The 12,793-nt window shown below is 46.3% G+C and overlaps 1 long non-coding RNA gene across 1 annotated transcript; it reads left to right on the forward strand.

Annotated features, from left to right (window-relative positions):
• The first annotated feature begins 142 nt into the window (after positions 1 to 142).
• Positions 143 to 7,091, forward strand: LOC117028578 (uncharacterized). The gene is made up of 3 exons (XR_004424143.1): positions 143 to 413; positions 4,177 to 4,341; positions 6,962 to 7,091. It is a non-coding gene; the product is annotated as an uncharacterized LOC117028578 (long non-coding RNA).
• Positions 7,092 to 12,793: the final 5,702 nt, after the last annotated feature.

The following is a 12,793-nucleotide window of genomic DNA, read 5'->3' on the forward strand; positions in this document are numbered from 1 at the left end:
GGTGCGAGGACCCAACAACATTCCAGTCGCTACGGCCACGCCCCCGGGCCACTCCCCCTTCGTCTGGCAGCGGCCTCCCAGTCTCCTCGGCCACACCCCCTTCCCAACTACTTAAAAGGACACTCCAAAGCTCGCTTTTCCCTACTCTGTGCTAGGGTGTTCCCGTTTGTTTTCTGCTCGGGCAATCGGGAAGCCGCGAAGCCTAACCTAGGTCGGGCGTTGGTGAGAGAATTCGGGGCAGTTTTCTGACTTCCTGCTTGGCCCTCGAATCGTGGACCCACTATTTCACATAAAAGAGCACAACCATCGAATCCCGAAAGAGATGTGTGTGGAGGCGGACGCAGGATTCCAGAGTATCAGAGCTGGAACTGACCTCGTGATGTCTGACCCCTACACTTCAAATGAGACAAGAGGTGCACACGGGCTTTGCTCAAAGCCATTCATTTATTCCTTTTTGAGGCTTACCCCTTCTCCTGCTCCTCCCACTCTGCCCTGCTCTCTTCACTCCTCCTCCCGGTATAGTCCAAGCCTCAGTTTAGATGGATGGAGATCTCTAAGGGACGAGCTTCAGCTCTGTGGACTCTTTCTCGCTGGCTTCCCTCCTTGCTCTTAGGCCCCAGGCACCTTACACTGGCCTGACTCCTGGACTCTCATGAGCCTCCTGCCCAAGACTGTAGTTGAGGGATATTCATTTGTTTCCCAAGAAGTGAGAGCTCCACAATGGCAAGTAGAGAAGCTCAATATCAGGTCTTTTGCAGTGAGCTATGTCTGTCCACAGGTGACATGGTCTACCTTGGAAGAAAAGAAGCTGTTCAACTCAAGGCTGGCAAGAGTGGTGTAGAATGAGATTGCACTGGGTGACTTTTGAGCTACTTCCTAATAGTCTATGATTCAATGGAACGAACTCACCCTGCCAAGGAAGGGGCTTCCAGGAAAATCAAGACTTATCTGGTCTCTGGGGTGGCTGATGGATGGACTTCCTGCTGCAGTGCCCATTGCCCAACATGCACCTGGTCTCACTGGGGGGGGTCAGAGGACAAGTAGGTCACATCTTAATTTGCCAGGTTAATTATCAAACACCTGCTCCCCATAGTCCCTCCTTCATGAGGACAGGGGAGGGGTGTGTACATGCCTGTGTGCCTTAACAGTGCTCATGGTGCCTGTTCCTTCTGTTCCTTCTGTTCCCACACATACATACACAAAATCTTTTTACATAACACCATTTTAATGGAAATGCTGTTTTTCCAAAAAGAGTAGCTGTTACAAAAGATCTGAATGATGCTTATGTAACTTTAAACACTGAGTTTGGGTAGATCCTAATTCATTGACAGGAGGTGATAGGGAGGAGTTCTCACGGCTTTACCTCCTGTCATTATCAGAAGATCATTGAAGCAATAGTATTCTTAAGGTAAATCTTCAATAGTCAGGTTGCTAGGGGGCCTTTTGGGCTCTGCCCCCTCCCTCTTACAAGGTAGCTCAGTTGCAAAGGAAGGAGCAGTGCAGGCAGGAGTGCAGGCAGGGCTGAGGATTCAGGGGGGACCTGCTACCCCGGCCTCTGTAGTATTAGGCAGGACACTTCACCTCTCTACAATTCCATTTCCTCATCCATAGAGGCAATCCCTCCCTTTTTATAGTTTACAAAGTACTTTCACATACATTATCTGTTTCATTCGATCTCTTCTTTGGGGTTGACGCAGCAGATAAGCTCATTTTGTAGATGAGGAAACAGAATCTGGAAGGTTAATGGACTCACCTAAAGGTGTCTCAGCTTGTTCAGAAGAGGAGGCAGGACTAGAAGTAGTCTTTAGACTTTGCTACTAGAACTCTTGACGTGTTACCATAGTTCCTTTCCTACCTATAGGATGGAGGATATACTAGAACCTAGTTACTGTCTTTTCTTCCTAAGAACTCTGACTGCATCACCTCCTCTGGGAAGCCCTCCCAGATATTCATGTCAGGGCTTCATAGCCTCCTATCGGTACATACTCTCTCAGACTCTCAGAGCACTTAGCATCGTGTCTTGCAATTGTTAGTTTGCTTATTGGCTCCCCAACCAGAAGATGGATTGAGACAAAGGACTGTAGTATTCATTATTGGGTCTCTTGTACCCAGTGTAGTGCCTGGCACACAGGCAGCCTTTATGTGTTTGCTATATGAGTATTGACTCTGACTTAACCAGTGTTCTTTTGACCAGAGGTTCAGTGACCCACAGCAAGAAACATTTTATATTGTGATATAACTGAAACAAGTTTCATGGCAACAATATTTATCCTTGCCATGTGCATACACCCTGATATTTTCTATTGTATTTAATTTCATTTTTCAAGGTGCTGGCCATAACCGTTGAAATTGATTTCACGACCCACCTCCAGGTTGTGACCTATAGTTGGAACAACATTGCTTTCATCTGCTGTCTGCTGTGGACACCAAAGTGTAGGCCTCTGGATGTTCCTTAAAGGTGCAGAGAAGATGGCCTTCGCATACCTCTTGCTATGAGGTCAAAGAAAGGTTTATGTATAAAAAAACAGACAGTGACACTTCCAAGACCAGAGGCACAGGGTGTGAGTAGAACCCAGGGCGGGAAGGTGGGATGGGTGGGGGTAGGGTGGCAGTGTTAAATGAGGGAAGATTCCCACTGAGGCCTGGTGAGGACCTTTGTGCCTCCAGAAACTATAAAGACAGTGGCATCTTTACTGGAGCCTTGAACCCCAAAACACAGACAGGCAGGGACTCAGTGCTATGTGCTTCTCACTACCCTGTCCCCAGATTACAGGTCACCATGCCAGAAAGTTCCCTGGGGTCATGATAGTCCTCTTTCCTACAGTGAAGGGGTGGGGGAGGTGGGAGGCAAGTGGACATTCTTACTGCTGCCTAAAACAGCCTCCTTAATAATAACCTCCTGCTCCAGGCCCTGGGCCAGTTGCTGGCTGTGTGACTTTGGGTAGGCTGCTTAATTAGGTTCAAGGGTGTGATAGCTGAAGCCAGGGATCTCTAGGCCTAACAGCTCTCCCAAGAAAAAGCTACAGACTCTCTCTTGTCACCTATCTGCTCCATCCCTTTACCTTTCCTTTACCTCAATTGGAAGGTTGGGGAGAGGCAATCTGGAAACAGCAGCACGCCTATCCCTAGTGCAAGCAGTGGGGTGGTGAGGGTGGGGCTCAAAAGAGTGGCAGTCCCTGTCTATCTCCTGTGACTACTCAAGTTGGATTGGATGTTCCTGAGCCAAGTTTTGGGAAAGGGAAACAGAGCTGGAGGAGCTTCCTCTGTGGGGGATGCATGCTTGATCCAGAACACGGCTCCTTTCTCCACAGAAAAATAAACACAGGGTTGGGCCTAGGCAGACCTTTCATGACCCTCTGATGTCATTGAAATGTTCTATTTGAATTTTTTTCTTATTTTTATTACAGACGGAATACATCCATTTTCTTCGTTTCTCTGATTGTTCCCAGAGTCTCACTGCCGTTTTGTATTGTAACTGGGAAGGTGGGGTCTCAGTATGAGGGTTCCTGAGCCCTGTGCCCTCCTGTCACAAGGTTTGCACGATCCCATCCTGGCTGCTCAGGGCAAGGTCCTGGGGGTAAGGTGGGGTTGATTGAAGGAGGGAGACCCAGTGACAGAGACAGAACAGCTGTGGGGTGCCAGGTGCTGGAGCTGGGGAGAGAGGGAGAAGCCTGTGGAAGTGGGTATAGCTTCTCTGTAGAGTAGCCTGGGTCATCTCACTGGGGCTTCAGATTTGGGATAATGCATTCAGCAAGGTGCAGGCCTGCTCGTCATCTTACCCTTACCATTTGATTACTTAACCCCTTGATTTAGTTTCTTCATATTAAAATGGGGATAACAGTAGTCCCTACTTCATAAGTTACTGTGAGTATTCAATGAGACTATCTCTTTTAATGAGATAGTACCTGAAACACTGGAAGTGCTCAATGACTATCACTCTCATCATCAACCTTTCCTTCAGACCTGTTCCTTCTGCATCCATCACCTGCTCAGTTCCCCAAACCAGAAACTTGAGCTCACCCAAGACTCTTCCTGCCTACTCCTACCCACCCCCAATCTGTCCTGATGATCCGTGGCTCTTCCTTTTGTCTGGCCTTTTCATTCTTTCCATTCCTACTGCTGCGATCTCAGAGGAGGCAGACGACAGGCTCCTAATCAACCTTTTTCCTTCTCTAGGTCCCAAATCCAAATCCATCCCCAGCTCTCCTAGAAGATGCAAATCTGATCCTGTCTATATGGAATGATTCAGCAATTCCCCAGGACTTTCGGGATGAAGCTTAGATACCAGCTCTGGCTCCTGTTGGATGCTTTGATGCCCTGTGCCTCCACACCTTTGCACAGGTAGTTCTCTCTGCCCTTATACTATTCCCTCTCCTCACCCTTTAAAATATAATTCAAGCGCCACTTCTTTTTCACATCCTCCCAGGTCTAGTCTGACTTAGGTGCTCCTTTGTGCTCCTGTATTTTCATTTTGGTTTACTTCACTGTTCTCCCCACTCCAGTGTCAGCTCCTTGAGGGCAGGCACTGTCTTTTGTTCTCCACACCCCTGCCTATGACAGAGCCTAGCACTCAGTAGGCTCTGTTGGAAGCCAGTCCCAGCTGGCACCTTCCCGTCTGCGCACTGCTAATGTCCTGGGCCACTGAGGCAGGGAGGCTGGGAGGTGGCATGCTAGCCTCCTGGGTACTTTCTCCACCACCCAGGCCAGGGAAGTCCCAGAGCCTGAGGAGAGCCTCAGCTTGACTAGCACCACAGGGGTCATGTCCTATCTAACCAGAGCTTTGTGAAACCGGACAGACCTTGCCCAGTTTAGAAAGGGCACGTGGAGTGGAGGCACCCGCAGCAGGGCAGACCCTCGACCTTCCACCCCAGGTCAATGTTCCAGAGTGTAAGATAAGGACAAATGGAACTATTTGGGGTGGGAGTTGGTGGGCCTGGCCGGAATTCCTGCTTCCCTCGATCCCGGCTCCTCGGGAGCACAGCTTCCCCTCCCCCCCCAGCCCTGAGCAGTCACGTGACTTGCGCCCCCAGCAGCCACTAAATCGCCTGGCTTGGGCCCTTCTCCTAAATAGGGAAGCAACAGGAGCAGATCAAGTTTCAAGGCCCGTATTTACAGGTTCCCTAGACAAGCCAAACCTCCTCCCTGCCCTGTTTCCCCCACTCATGCGGTGGGGAAAGAGAAGGGGCCCCTCCTGTGCCCCACCCCCACCCATCAGGGCTCAGGGCCCCGGGTGCGGCCCCTCCCTCCCCGAAGCTCAGCCTGCCCCTTTGGAGGCAAAGCTTAGGTCGCTGCATTCCGAGCCCCACGCGGCCCTTTGAGGTCCTGGCGTGGTGGGGGTGGAGTGACAGGAAGCCCCTGACCCAGGCTAGCGACCTAGAGGCTTTCCAGTGATGCAGATTCTGGTCCCTTCTCACCAGCCCTCGCGGAGGCCAGATTCATTTTGGCCTGTAGAGCTCCTGGAGTGTGATGCTCGCGGGTTTTTACCCTGCAGTGCCTACTGTGTGTCTGGCGTAAGCCGAGCACTCACGCTTCTTACCTCTAGTCCGCCATACGACCCAGGCAAGGGCCGCATCCCTTTGCAGTTGAAGACACTGGCCGGGAGTAGCTAGCCCTGCCACCTTAAAGGGCTGGAAATCTCAACTCTTGGCCTGCAAAATGGATAGGGAAATGAGAAAATTAGATAGAGCCAGTCGCTCAGTTTAGGCCAAGATCTATGCTTGCTAGGCAGGCCAAAGCCAGAGCAGTGTTCTTTCTTTTTAGCCTTGGTCCCAGGCCTCTGAGAGCTATACTTTGGGCCTGGAGACAGGGAATCCAAGAGGGGATTGATACCCTTTGGAGCTGGGCAGACTGATAGTCTCTAAGCTGCTCACTCCATTCTAGTGGGAACTCTGATAGTTAGACAGCCCTATACGTACTAGAGCTGACCCTGGTCACTTGAAAGGTCTTTTGCTTCTTTATGATATTGAGGCAGGAGTGGGTAGATTGCACGTTGAAGCACTGGTCACAGCCAACTTGCCTGAGAAATATGACTTTGTAGGACAGAGAGAGAGTACAGAGTAGAACAGAGATGGCAGAAGGGTGGCAAAAATTTTGGATGGAGGTGCAAATCTGCATTTTTTTGTGAATCATTAATTCACTCATTTGAATATTTATTGAGCCCTTACTAAAAGTGAGTTGTGTATTTAGCTATTTGCATGATCATTGACTGTTTTACCAGGCACCAGGCCCCTCTAGTGGGAAAGCCAAACAAATGAGGGGCATTTACAGTACAGCGTGGTAAAAGTAACAGTGGGAAGCACAGCTGTATGGAAACAGAGAAGGAGCGCTGAGCCCTGATCAGGTGGGGGATGAAGATAGCTATGGAGGAAGCATTATCTAAACTGAGGCCTGAAGTATAAACCATCGTTAATTGCTTGGGGTGAGAGTGGAGTAGGAAAGAATGGCCTTCCAGATAGAGGGCACAGTGCATGCCAAGTTCCAGAGGCACGATCTGGAAACTGACAGTTCAGTAGGGCTGGAGCATAGCCATTGGGTGGATTGCTGACGGAGCAGGAGGAGATAGATTGTATTTGGGAGAGGAAGACGACCGAGCTGATAAATAATGCCCACTTGGGAGAGGATGAAGAGTGGAGAAACCCCTGCTCCTTTGTGTCCACATGGGGACCTGCAGGCATGCGGTAGTGGAAGGTGTGACACCTCCTTTAATAGATGTTTACAAAATTAATATTTATTTTTATTAAGGTAATACATACACATAGCTTAAAAATCAAATGGTTCTAAAGGGTTTGTAACAAAAACAGAAGTCCCCCTGGCCTTTCTCCCAATCTTTATCCTCCTTCCTAGGGGCAACCACTTCCAACTCTTTTAGCCACTTCTGCTGGTATTTCCTTCCTTATTTCTAAGTAATACATGCACTGCCATTCTGGATTCATGTATCTAATTTGTTGACTTCTTGTTTCAGGAGATGAAGATTTTGATTCTCTTACTGCCTCTTCTCCTCCCCCACCCCCATTATGTTTATAACACAATTTGTGGCTAACTCCATGTTCAGTGATTTCATTATTGACTTTGAAAATAGTTTACTTTTGAGGCAAGTATTCTGGTTACATTTCCTTTTCTAATATAACTTTTTGTTGTGTGCTCTGTTTACATTTCCTTTCTTAAACAACTTTTTTGTTTTTCTTGGAGTTAATTGGCTCATTTTTTATTTGCTTGGTTTTCTTTGCATCTCTGGCTCCATCTTCTCACACCCTTGAACAGTTCTGTAAAAACTTTTCAGTACAATTTTGTACATGGTCAAACCCATGTTTGTAATCTTATAGGTTCTGTTTTGATTTTCCTTGGAGACATTCGTCCTGGGGCCCTCCAACCTACTTTTCTCTGGATGTGTTGTTCTCCGGGCTTGTAGCACACCTGTCACTCTCAGACTTCCCTTTGCCAGTAGTTAAGAATTCCCTTTGCCCTTTTCTCTTTTCAGGACCTGCTGTCTTCCTCTTTCTTGGTTTACTCCCTTATTTGGATGAAGGACATCCTCTAGTAACTTCCTGAGGAAGAATGCCTGGGAGGTAACGTTTTAGAGCCTTTTGCATACCTAAAATTGCTTTATCCCATCCTCACTTGGGAAGAATAGTTTTGCCTGGGTATAGAATTTTAGGTTGAAAAATCCTTTTCCTTCAGAATTTTGAAGACATTGTTCTTTTGTTTTCCAGCTTCTAATTTTGCAGTTGAGGAGTCTCGTGTTATTTTGATTCCTGATACTTTGTGAATTCACCTCCCACTCCCACCCCACCCCACTTTTAAGATTTTTCTATTTTCTTCCTCATATATTGAAACATCACAATATACTGGCATTCATTTTTCTAGGTACTTGATAGGTGTTTTTTTTTTTTTTTTTATCTAACCATGGTATTCAAAGTGTGATCCCTGGACCAGAACCATCAGCATCACACGTGGGAAAATGTTAGAAATGCAAATTCAGGGCCCTATGCCACATCTACTGAATCAGAAACTGGTGATAGGGCCAGAAATCTGTATTTAACAAACCCTCCGGGTATTCTGATTCATGCTAAATTTTAAGAACTTCTGTTCTAACAACTTATGTCCTTTAGTTCTGGGAATTTCTTTGAAATTTGTGCAACTCCTATTATTTGGAATATAGGGACCTCTTGGATTGATCCTCCGATTCTCTTCTTATTCTCTTATTGACCATCTCTTTCTTCTATTTTCTGGGAGTTCTCCTCAGTGTTATACAAGTTCGGAACTCATTAAGTTCGCGAACTCATCGTAGAAAAATTGCTTCATACCTCATTACTGAATATCACTATGGTCACCTTCAAAGTCCTCCCCTTGGGAAGCTATGCACTGATGCCAGCACCTAGGCCACCCTTCAAAGCAATTTTGGAACTCTTTTTCTGGAATCGTGTTACCCTTGATGTCCTGAATGTCATAAAAATGTCTTCCTTTCAATATTTCTTTTATCTTTGGGTAAAGAAAGAAGTCACTGGGTGCCAGATTAGGTCAGTAGGGAGGGCGTTCCAATACAGTTATTTGTTTACTGGCTAAAAACTCCCTCACAGACAGTGCCGTGTGAGCTGGTGCATTGTCGTGATACAAGAGCCATGAATTGTTGGCGAAAAGTTCAGGTTGTCTAACTTTTTCACACAGCTTTTTCAGCACTTGCAAATAGTAACCTTGGTTAACTGTCCAGTTGGTACAAATTCATAACGAATAATCCTTCTGATATCAGAAAAGGTTAGCAACATAGTTGCAACAAGTTCACGAACTTAATTGTCAGACCTCGTATGTCAATCCATTTACTAACTATATTGTTGTGACCCTTTCTCTTTAAAAAAAAAATTCAAGAGTGCTTCATGTTCCTGTTTTTCTTTTCTTTTTAAAATAGTTTCATGTTCTTTTTCTTTGGATACATGCCTTATCTGAGATATTAATTTGAAATGTTTTTCTCCCGTATTGTCTCTGTTTCCTCTGACTTTATGTTTTCTGTTGTTTTGATTTGTGTTGTGTTGGAGACTTTCTTCAGATGTCTGGTCTTCCTTGGCTGTCCATTCATATTTGAGAAAGAGGCACTTAGATACCAGTTGAAAGCTCTCAATGTGGGCTCATAAGGGGCAATTAGGTGGCTGTCTGGACTTTTTCACTGGGGACCCTAATTGTCAGTATCAATGGCACAGTTTAGTTTTTTCCAGAAAAGGATCTTCTAGTCTTGACCCTCCCACTTGAAGGTTATAAGCTTACCTGCCCAAAGTCCTAAGATACAGTGTGGGAAGGGGTGAGAGGTGTGTGGCTAGCAGGCTGAGTAACACAATTCAGAATGCCAGCTTTCACTCAGTTTTTGATCCCAACCCTTCTCTACCCTCACCCTCCACAAAGTTCAGAATCTTTCTGTTTCAGTGTCTGCAGAATCAATCTTCCTATTTCTTGTGTGAGTGGGGAAGGGGACACAATAAGTCACTTAATTGTGTTGGGAATGACTGGGTTTCCTGACTAATTACTCTTTAGTTTTTAGACCCCTGCCTTCTGGTTTACTTGCTACTTCTAATTGCTGAGCTTCTCTGGGCCTCTGAGGGAAGAGTCGGCTTGCTTCTTGTGGGTATATGCCTCTGGATGTTTTGGGCCTGTCTTTCCTAGTCATTTGCCACTCTCCTATCCACTTTCTGTTTTTACAGGATGTGATTCAGGATTCTAAATGTCTCCTAGTTTAATTGAAGATGGAGTTTGGGTTTCTGTTTCTTATTCTTGTCATTCTGAGGGTGAGAGAAATGGGGGACAGAAAGGATTTTACTCCATCTTAGGACCAGAAGTCTGAGATGACTTCTTGAGATGGACAGCACGGGTGTCTGTCTTGGTTCTGCTGACAAAGAGTTAGGATCATCTGTAGGAGGAAGGTGAGCAGGGCAAGGAGAGAAGCTTCCGGAACTTAGAAGAGCTGCTGAGGGAACTTGACTGGGAACACCTCAGAGATGACAAGTGTTAGTACTGGGTTCCATGAGTCCTAGTTGAAGTGAGACAGTGAGAATCAGTGGTGAGTATAGTTAGGAACAGGAATGGAGGGAATAAGCAGTGGGGAGTAACCCCCAGATCAGAGGGAGGGAGTGAGAAGGGTGGAGAGCATTCCAGAACCAGAGGGACGGGTAGTAGTGTGGCTGGCTTTGGGGCAGACCCTTTGCCATGAGGCTGAAGAGGATAAGACAATATTGACAACCACTAATTGGATATTGATATGGGACTGGCCCAAATCAGGCTCGGTGGGAGTGGGAAGCCAAGAGGAGGAAGGAAAAGAGTTTGCGGTTAGAGAAGGAAGGTCTGAGTCTCAGATTTGAGGGTGGAGCCAATCTGGGTGATGATGGAGTCTTGGGTCCAGAGGTGGGAGAGCTGCTCAAGTGCAGAATCGTGAAGCAGCATGTCCCTGAGGAAGGTGAGAGATGAGGTGGAGGGAAGGGATGGCAGCACAGTTGCTCAAGTCTTCTGAAGGAAGGGCAGTGGGAAATATATGGTGATGGAAGGAGAACTGACTGCGTGGTGAACACACAATGGGATTTATAGATGATGTAACACAGAACTGTACACCTGAAATCTATGTAATTTTACTAACAATTGTCACCCCAATAAATTTAAAAAAATGTATAAAAAAATAAATAAATAAAATAAAATAAATATAATACATTAATTAAAAAAAAAAGAAAAGCAGTGGTTGGGAGAGGCCAGTCATCTCGGTGGATGGCCTCTTGGACACCAAGGGAAGATAGACTTTTAAAAATGGAGGGTGGTCACTTCTGTCTACTTCAATATGAATGTCCATGTGATCCTCCTTCCCTAGGTTACATAAAGTCACCTGAAACATACAGCCTCTAATCTAGGTCTCAAAACCCAGCCGACTTTTTCCTGGGGTCTTAGGGCTATTTCACATCTGCTTTTGTGTGGACATTCCATCCTATTTCATGGATGTGTGCTGACATCACTCCTTCTGGCTGTGAATGCTGCTCCTGTCACTTCTCACTGAGCAGCCCCAGAGCTGCTTCAGCCAGAATTCTGTGGTTACAGGCCACAGAAACCAATTCTGGCTAACTTGCGCAGAAAAACAATTTGTTGGAAGGTTATTGGGCATGTCATAGATTCAGTAGCCACTCCCTACCTTTTTTTCTGTGCTGGTAAGCTTTGATTTTTGTTCCTGGATTTACCCGCATGTACCCAGGAAAGGAGACCCTTCTCAGCCACAGGAGATAAATGTTGATAAGTCTAAGCAGTCAGCCAGGCACTTCTACTTCATTGCCAGGGATTGGTTAGGCCTACGTATGTGATTCAACCTCACCCACAAGATATAAGGAACGGCCCACTAGGCCAGGGGTCTGGATAGAATCGCAAAGAAACCGACTGGAGCCTTGACTTTATTGAAAGTGGAATTAACCTCCTCTGCCTCGGAAAAATGATATACTTGCTCATTGTTTAAGCCACTTTAGTTGGTCTTCCGTTGCTTTCAAGCAAAAGGTCCTAACTGACACATAAATGCCAGGCATCTTTCCCAGGTAGGTGGTGGGGTAAAAGAGAGAGAAACATGCTGATGGCTAAAGGGCAGGATTAATGAGTTTTCAATATAAAGGAGGCTGACACATCTTTTGGAGATACAAGAATTGCCTAATAGATAAGAACTGACTGAAAATGCCAGAGAGAAGGGGAATAACCAAGGGAGGAGGCCACCACTCATTACGCAGACACTTAGTGTATACCAGGCTCCACGAAAGACGCTGGCATAGAGTGATGAGCAGAAGACAGGATGCCTGCTCTTATGGAACCTTCAGTCTGGATGGGGTGGAGAGACAATGAGCAGGTAAAAAACAAAATAAACAGGATCGTGGAAGGTACTTTTGGGGGGGTGGTTAATTTTAATAAGAGGGTGGTCACGAAAGTCCCCTCGCAAGAAGAGAGCCAAAGGGTGAGAATGAGTCAGCCACGTGAAGAACCATATGAAGATTCCAGAAAATGTCTCAGGGCAGCAATTGACTCTGTCCTTGCTGGGAGTCCAGTGCGCATTCCAGAAAGGGAAGGAGATGGCAGCAAAACTTTCCTTGGAGGCACATGCAGGCTGGGAGCGACAAAGTAGCTGAAGATATCACCTACCACAGGAAACGTCACCTCCCCTGTTGTAGGATAGGCTGGGAACCGAGGTGTCACTGACATTCTACAGACTGGACAACTTTGAATGGGATATTCGGAAGGAGAGCTTATGGGTTGAAGGAAAGACACACGGGGCCAGCAGATGATCCTCTGGTCCCTGAGTGCCAGGTGCTTGCTTCCATTCTGGAGTTCCAACTTGTTCCCCTGTTTTCACATGTCTTAGTTCAGGCCACTATAGCAGAATACCATAGACTAGGTGGCTTATAAACAACAGAAATTTATTTCTCATAGTTTTGGAGGCTGGGAAAGCCAAGATGAAGGTGCTGGCAGATTCAGTGGCTGCTGAGGCTCTCCTTCCGGGCTCATAGATGGCTATCTTCTAGCTATATCCTCACATAGCAGGAGCAAGAGAGCTGTCTCTTTTATAAGGGCACTAATCCCATTTGTGGGGCTCATGATCTGATTACCTTCCAAAGGCCCCACCTTCCACCTCCAAATACCATCACAGTGCAGGTTAGGAGCTCAGCATATAAATTTTGGGAGAACAAAAACATTTAGTCTATAACAAAGTTCAGCCAAATCAATAAGCACTTCCAAAGTGTTTACTTTTTTTTTTTTTTTTTTTTAAAGATTTTATTCGGGAAGGGGATCAGTGTGTTTT

The sequence above is a fragment of the Rhinolophus ferrumequinum genome, chromosome 10, assembly GCF_004115265.2.
Source record: "Rhinolophus ferrumequinum isolate MPI-CBG mRhiFer1 chromosome 10, mRhiFer1_v1.p, whole genome shotgun sequence".
Taxonomy (NCBI): domain Eukaryota; kingdom Metazoa; phylum Chordata; class Mammalia; order Chiroptera; family Rhinolophidae; genus Rhinolophus; species Rhinolophus ferrumequinum.